This window comes from Callospermophilus lateralis, chromosome 3, assembly GCF_048772815.1.
Source record: "Callospermophilus lateralis isolate mCalLat2 chromosome 3, mCalLat2.hap1, whole genome shotgun sequence".
Taxonomy (NCBI): domain Eukaryota; kingdom Metazoa; phylum Chordata; class Mammalia; order Rodentia; family Sciuridae; genus Callospermophilus; species Callospermophilus lateralis.
Genome location: NC_135307.1, coordinates 171941776 through 171949313, shown reverse-complemented (window position 1 = coordinate 171949313; position 7538 = coordinate 171941776).

The window sequence follows — 7538 nt, the reverse complement described above, 5'->3', positions numbered from 1 at the left end:
TTTCTTGGGGTTTGAGGCATATGACCTAAGTAAAGAGGAGAGAGAATAATTATTCTTATTAAAACCAGAATGAGTTTCCTTTGATACTGTACACCAAACACTCGTTTTATTATTGTTTACATTTCCCTATACATTTAAACTGACATTTAACTAGTGTTCCTTTGAGGAACATTTAACACTAGTTAAATGTCAGTTTAAATGTATAGGGAAACCAATAAAAATAAATAAATAAATAAATAAATAAATAAATAAATAAATAAATAAATAAATAAAAAGAAAATGTTCCTTTGAGGAGCGCAACAAGGCTGGGAAGGAGTCGTTGGCAGAAAAAAAAAAAGGCAAAATGATTCCTGAGAGCAATGACTTGGGGCGTTTGATGGCTAAACCCAAAGCAATGAGGAGAGCCATCGTGACATGTTCACATCAGGTTTCCTTGTCACATTCTGGGGGGTGTCATGAGTTGGTGCCCAGAGGCAGGTGCCAGGCCCCTGCACAGCTCCATGAGTGCAGACTGAGTCATGAGGCATCGAGGACTGGGCAGAGGAGCAACAGGGGCCTGTGGGCTGGCGGGTGTCCTGGGAGGAGGCATTTGAGCAGAGGCTACAGAGGCTCTCGGCAGCGATATGGCAAACACTGGGAGTTATTGAGTGGATTCATTTAGCCCACTCTCCTCAAAAGTCATTAACTCCTTTTCATGATTTTGTTGCTAAATTAGTGATAAAGGGCAGAACAAGAGTTTTACAGCTTGTTGGATCAGAACCTAATATTATAATCATTCCATTTTCTGCTCAACATCATAATTGGCTCTTTCAAACTTCTGATTTCTGACAACTAGCTTTTGCTAACTTTCCTGGTCAGATAGAGAGTCATTATCCTCGTGATAAAGTTATTCAATTTGCATTGGTAACGCCATTCATATTTCCAGGAATTGTAAGCCCACAACCAATAAATGGTGCACTGACAGTATTCACTGATAGGTCAAGCTCAGGTAAAGCAGGTTTTTATAGTCATGCTCATACAGAGCTAGTACAAACCTCATACCCTTCTGCCCAAAGAGAAGACCTACAAGCTCTCATTTGTGCTTTAACTCACTTTGCAAATGAGCCCATCAATATTTATTCTGACAGCTTATATGCAGCTGGAGTTACAAAAAGTATTGAAACTTCAGTTATTGGGTAGACATCATCACAAGAGCTATTCAGTTTGTTCCATACTCTACAAAGAATGGTGCAAATGTGAAAACACCCATGTTTTATAGGTCACATATGGGCCCACACTGATCTTTCAGGGCCTCTAACATCATGTAATGATAAGATTGATAAATTGGTTACTGTTTGTCAACAAATGCCTTTGTATGACTGTGCACAAGCTTTGCATTCTTTCTATCATCAAAATGCTTCTGGCTTACATAAAAATTTTAATATAACTAGAGAACAAGCTTGTCAAATTTTATGTCACTACCCCCAGGTTGTTATACAGACTCCATCTTTACCATCTGGGGTAAATCCTAGTGGATTAAAACCAAATCAATTATGGCAAATGGATGTAACTCACATTTCTCAATTTAGTAAACAATGTTATGTACATGTAATTGTAGATATTTATTCTAGATTTACCTTTGCCACAGCCCATGCAAAAGACAACACTCAACATGTTATTTCTCATTGTTTACCTGCCTTTGCAGCAATTGGGAGACCTAGACCAACTAATTGTACTGTTATTGGAGACTCAAAACCTTATATCAGATCAGTTATTAAAAAGGGACTTTCTCATAACAAACCAGTCATCTCAGCAGAACGTCTACAAATACCTTATTGTCCTAACCATTCTGTGATAGAATTTGGCACCTTTCCTAAGTGGATGGATTGTATGTTTTTCCAATACAACAAAAGGTGTCTAGATATAGTGGGCATATTTTGGACTGATCTCCTAAAATTGACAAAAGACAGTTGCACAAGGGTTCTGCCATGACTCCTGGAGGATTTGCTAGCAACATCTTGACCTTCAGTGAAGGTAGCATTCAGAAAGATGTTTGGCGCTTAATGGCTGCCTCAGAATTCTTACATTTTACTGACAAACCTTTACCAGAATTTATAGGAAAAAAACTGTAAGGAAGGTTCTTGTTATGACTTACAGGCCTGTGTTCAATCTCCTTACATTTTAATTACTGGAAATGTAAAAGTTAAAAGAAAAGATGATAGATATCTTATACCATGTCATAAATGTAATTTAACTAACTGTATCACCAGATATAATAGAGGGAAGGAAACACTGAAACTCCATCAGCCCTCTTTTGTCTTATTGCCAGCTAATATTTCAGTGCCATGATATGTTGATGCTGGTTTTCAAGTCTTACAACAAATACACGCCCAGCTACCCAGACCTAAATGTCCATTTGGACTCCTACTAGTGGGAGGTTTGCCTTGGTTTTCTTTATTGCGTCAACAGTCACAGCTTCAGTGGCCATATCTAAAAATATTCAGCATGCAAATGTTCTTAATATTTTGTCACAGAATACTTCCAAGGCTCTTCATAATCAAATAAATATTGATGAAAGGATTGAGATTAAGCTAAATGCCTTAGAGGCTGCTGTTATAAATATTGGTAATGAATTTTCAACTTTGATATTCAAGGAAAGACTTAAATGTCACACTAGCTATAAGTATGTGTATGTTACTGCTGCCATGTACAATGCTTTCCAATGGGATTGAGAGGAGGGTAAAGACCATTTGATTGGGTATTTGGCAAAATAATAATAATAGCTTGGATCTTTTGGAGCTCCATCATCATATTCAATATATACAAAAAAGTAAAATTGATTTTTCGGATCCTACTTCTTTAACTGATCAAATACTTAAAGAATTGAATGACTTTAACCATGGAAACATTATTAAACATTCTGCATGAATTAGACTCTGTGTCCTCTAATCTGTACCATTGATCTACCAGTCTATTTTGGTGCCAATACTATGCTTTTTTTATTAGTATTGCTCTGTAGTATAGGTTAAGGACTGGTATAGCCATGCCACCTGCTTCACTCTTCCTGCTAAGGATTGCTTTAGCTATTCTGGGTCTCTTATTTTTTCATATGAATTTCATGATTGCTTTTTATACTTCTCTTAGGAATGCCATTGGAATTTTGATCAAAACTGCATTAAATCTGTATAGTGCTTTTGGTAGTATGTTCATTTTGATAATAGTAATTCTGCCTATCCAAGAGCAAGGTATATCTTTCCATCTTCTAAGATCTTCTTTGATTTTTTCTTTAGGGTATTGCAGTTTTCATTGTATAGATCTTTTACCCCTTTCATCAAGTTGATTTTGAAGTATTTTATTATATTTTTTTCAGGCTATTGTAAATGGGGTAGTTTTTCTCATTTCCCTTTCTGAGGATTTATCACTGATATACAGAAATGCCTTTGATTTATGGGTGTTGATTTTATATTCTACTACTTTGCTGAATTCTGTTACTTGTTCTAGAAGTTCTGTTGAAGTTTTCCTAATTTTCCTTTCTGAGTATTTGTCACTGATATACAGAAATGCCTTTGATTTATGGGTGTTGATTTTACATTCTGCTACTTTGCTGAATTCTGCTACTAGTTATAGAAGTTCTGGTGAAGCTTTTTGGGTCTGCTAAATTTGGAATCATATCATCAGCCATACTGCTAATTTAATTTCTTCTTTTCCTGTACATATTCCTTTAATTTCTTTTGCTGTCTAATTGCTCTGGCCAGTGTTTCAAGAACTATGTTAAATAGAAGAGGTGAAAAGGGGCATCCCTGTATTTTTCCAGTTTTTAGAGGGACTGCCTTCTATTTTTTCCCATTTAGAATGCTGTTGGTCTGGGGCTTAGCATACATAACCTTTACAATGTTGAAATATGTTCCTGTAATCTCCAGTTTTTCCTAGCATTTTGAACATGTAGGGGCACTATATTTTGTCAAATACTTGTTTTGCATCTATTGAGATGATCACATAATTCTTATATTTGAATGGTGTAATAAATTGTATTTATTGATTTTCATATATTGAACCAACCTTGCATTCCTGGGATGAATCCCACTTGATCGTGGTACACTATCTTTTGGATATGTATTTGCACTTGATTTTCCAGAATTTTATAGAGAATTTTTTATTTATATACATTAGAGAAATTGGTCTGAAGTTTTCTTTCTTTGATGTGTCCTTGCTGGGTTTAGAATCAGGATGCTCTTGGCCTCAGAGAATGAGTTTGGAACTGCTGCCTCTTTTTCTATTTCCTGAAATAAATGAAAGAGTATTGGTATTAGTTCTTCTTTAAAGGCCTTTAAAGTTCAAAGTAGCAGGATATAAAATTAGTCTTCTTTAAAGGTCTTTAAAATAGTTCTTTCTTTAGAATTCATCTTTTTAAAATAGCCAGGAGTGTAGAACTACAGAACTCTGATGTGTATCCATCCACTCCTGGGCTTTTCTTGGTTGGTAGGCTTCTAACTGTGAATTCTATTTCATCACTTGATACTGATCTGTTTAAATTGTGTATATCCTCCTGATTCAAACTGGGCAAATTGTATGACTTAAGAAATTTGTCGATGCCTTCAATATTTTTTATTTTATTGGAGTATAAGTTTTCAAAATAATTTATATCTATCTTTGTATTTCTGTAGTGTCTGTTGTGATATTACCTTTTTCATCACATATCCTGGTAATTGAGTTTTCTCTCTCCTTCTCTTCACTAGCATAGCTAAGGGTCTGTCTGTTTTATTTATTTTTTCAAAGAACCAACTTTTTGTTTTGTCATTTTTTCCAATTGTTTCTTTTGTTTCAATTTCATTGATTTCAGCTCTAATTTTAATTATTTTCTGCCTTCAAATGCCCCTTTTTCTAGGGCTTTAAGATGTTAAGTGAGGTCATTTATTTGTTGACTTTTTCTTCTTTTAAGGTATGAACTCCATGCAATGAATTTTCCTCTTAGAACTGCTTTCATAGTGTCCCAGAGATTTTGATATGTTGTGTTGATGTTCTCATTTATCTCTCAGAATTTTTAATCTCCTCTTTGATGTCATCATTGTTCTGTAGCATATTAATTAGTCTCCAAGTGTTGTAGTAATTTTTTTGTCATTGATTTCCAACTTCATTCCATTATGATCTGATAAATTGCAGAGTAGTATCTCTACTTTTTTGTATTTGCTAAGCATTGCTTTGTGGCATATTCTATGGTCTATTTTAGAGAATAATCCATGTGCTACTGAGAAGAAAGTGTATTCGCTTGATGCAGGTTGAATTATTCTATATATGTCAGTAGTGTCAAAATTATTATTTGTACTATTGAGATCTGTAGTTCTTCATTCAACTCTTGTTTGGAAGATCTATCCAGTTGCGAGAGAGGTGTCTTAAAGGCACCCAAGATTATTGTGTTGTGGTCAATTTGACTCTTAAACTTGAAAAAATTTGTTTAATGAACATATCTGCTCCATTGTTTGGGGCATATATATTTATGATTGTTATGTCTTGTTGGTGTATGGTTCCCCTGAACAGTATGTAATATCCATCTTTATCTCTTTTGATTAATGTTTGCTCAAAGTCTACTGTATGTGATTAGAGATTGGACATCCCTGCTTGCTTAATCAGTCCATGTGAGCGGTATGATTTTTCCCAACCTTTCACTTTCAGTCTATTTTTGTCTTTTCCTATAACATGAGTCTCCTCGAGGCAACACATTGTTATGTCTTTTATTTTAAATCCAATCTGCTAGCCCAAGTCTTTTTATTGGTGAGTTTAAGCCATTAATATTCAGGGTGATTATTGAGACATGGTTTGTATTCTCAGCCATATTTATTTATTTTTGTTATTTAATTTGACTTGATTTTCTTCTTTGATTATTTTTTCCTCTTAGGGTACAACCTCCCTCTGCTGATTTTCATTGTTGTTTTTCATTTTCTATTTATAGAATATTTTTTGAAGAATATTTTGTAATGCCAGTTATCTAGCTACAAATTCTTTTAACTTTTGCTTATCACAGAATTTTTTTATTTAATCATCAACTCTTAAGCTTAATTTTGCTGGATACAAGATTCTTGGTTGGCATCCATTTTCTGTCAGAGCTTGATATATGCTGTTCTAATGTCTTCTAGATTTCAGGGTCTGGGTTGAAAAATTTGCAGTTATCCTAATTGGTTTTTCCATATATGTAATCTGATTCCTTTCTCTTATGGCTTTTAAAATTCTCTCCTTACTCTGTATGTTGCTCCTTTTTATTATAATGTGCATTCGTGTGGATCTGTTTTGATTTTGCACATTTGGCATCCTGTAGGATTGTTAAATTTGGATTTCCAATTCATTCTTTATATTTGAAATTTTTTCTGATATTATTTCATTGAATAGATGGTTTATTCCTTTGTTTGGACCTCTATGCCTTCCTCTATTTCAATAACTCTTTAATTTGTTCTTTTGTGTGGTATCCCATATTTCTTGAATATTCTGCTTATGGTATTTTTACCTTTATCGCTGTGTAGTCTACATACTTTTTAAGATTATATATTTTGTCTTCACTGTCTGATGTTCTATCTTCCAAGTGGTCTACTGTGTCGGTGAAGTTTTCATTTGAGCTTTTAATTTGATTTATTGTTTCCTACATTTCAAGGATTTCTTTTGGTTTTTTGTTGTTATGGTGGTGTTGGTGTTTTTATTTTATTTTGTTTTGTTTTGTTTTAGGAGCTCTATTTCCCTGTTGAGGAGATCTTTTACTTCCTGTATTTGTTTATGTAGCTCCTTGTTGAAGAGATCTTTCACTGCCTGCATTGGCTCTCTTATATCTTCCTTGAGTGCACAGTACATTTTAACCATGTACATTCTGAACTCCTTCTCTGTATTTTCTTCTGCTGTGGCTGCACATGATTTTAATAATGTGGTGTCTTGATTTCTTTGGGGCACATTTTCTTGTCTATTCATGTTGCTCATGTGTCTTCCCTTCCAGCTATGTGGGTCTGGAGTGTTATTGAAGATCTGGGAGCTAGCCCCAACCAAATATAGTGAGAATGTTGAGCCAAGATAGAGGCAGTCTTTCCAGTACAGGGGTGCCTGGTGGGGTGGGTCGAGCCAGGCAATAGCTTGTGCTGTGTGTAGGTAGCAGCTGAGTGACCTGAGAGGGAGCAGAACAAAGGCTGGAGATCTGCAAATGTTTTGATAGGAGATTCTGATAAGATACTCAATCCCTGCACTGGCAAGAACTTCAGATTTTCGCTGTGGGGGGCTAGGAGTTCTGCTTGAACACTGAGCCTTAGAGGGCTGCAGAGGGTCACAGCACTGATGATTTCTCCAGAGAGCAGCTTCTTGGGGGTCTTCTAACACTCTCAGAGATGCAGTATTCTGACTAGGTGAGATCTGAATCACAGAGCAACACAGAATGCTGCCTCCCTCTGACCCAACATCTTCCTCCTATTTTGCCTTTCCTTTTTGGAGACTACTCAATTTCTAGTCTTCAGATAAGAGTTAGCTGGGCCATGGACTTGCAACTCTTGGCTGTGGACTGCTACCCCCAAGGCCCAGGCCCTGGAAGCAGG